At 39.8% G+C, this 327-nt stretch overlaps 1 protein-coding gene across 1 annotated transcript in view; it reads left to right on the top strand.

Annotated features, from left to right (window-relative positions):
* LOC119588957 (calcitonin gene-related peptide type 1 receptor-like) overlaps positions 1 to 327 on the top strand; it is a gene marked incomplete at its 5' end in the record, with an annotated part of 18,177 nt that overhangs the window by 7,310 nt on the left and 10,540 nt on the right.

The raw sequence follows: 327 nt of genomic DNA on the forward strand, positions 1-327 counted from the left end.
CCCAACTATCGCCTTTAATTTTTTTTCTTATTCCTTTCCTTCAAGCAATCACCCCTTTACTTTTATTTTCCTCCTCTCCTTCTCCCTTTCGAGAAGCAGGAGTACCAACTTTTCCTTCCACGACAGGGATCATTATTGCCAACCTAAAATGTGCGTTATTTCCTGTCGCCTCCCCTTCGGTTATTAGTATTACCAGAACCTTCCCTACAGTGTTATTGGTAGTATCAAATTTCTTCATTATGTATAACAACATTGCTTTCTTCGGGCAGAGCATAGTCTTGTATTTATGGTGGTATCTCTGCGATCTTTGGGGTATAAGAAATTCTG

The sequence above is a fragment of the Penaeus monodon genome, chromosome 24, assembly GCF_015228065.2.
Source record: "Penaeus monodon isolate SGIC_2016 chromosome 24, NSTDA_Pmon_1, whole genome shotgun sequence".
Classification (NCBI taxonomy): domain Eukaryota; kingdom Metazoa; phylum Arthropoda; class Malacostraca; order Decapoda; family Penaeidae; genus Penaeus; species Penaeus monodon.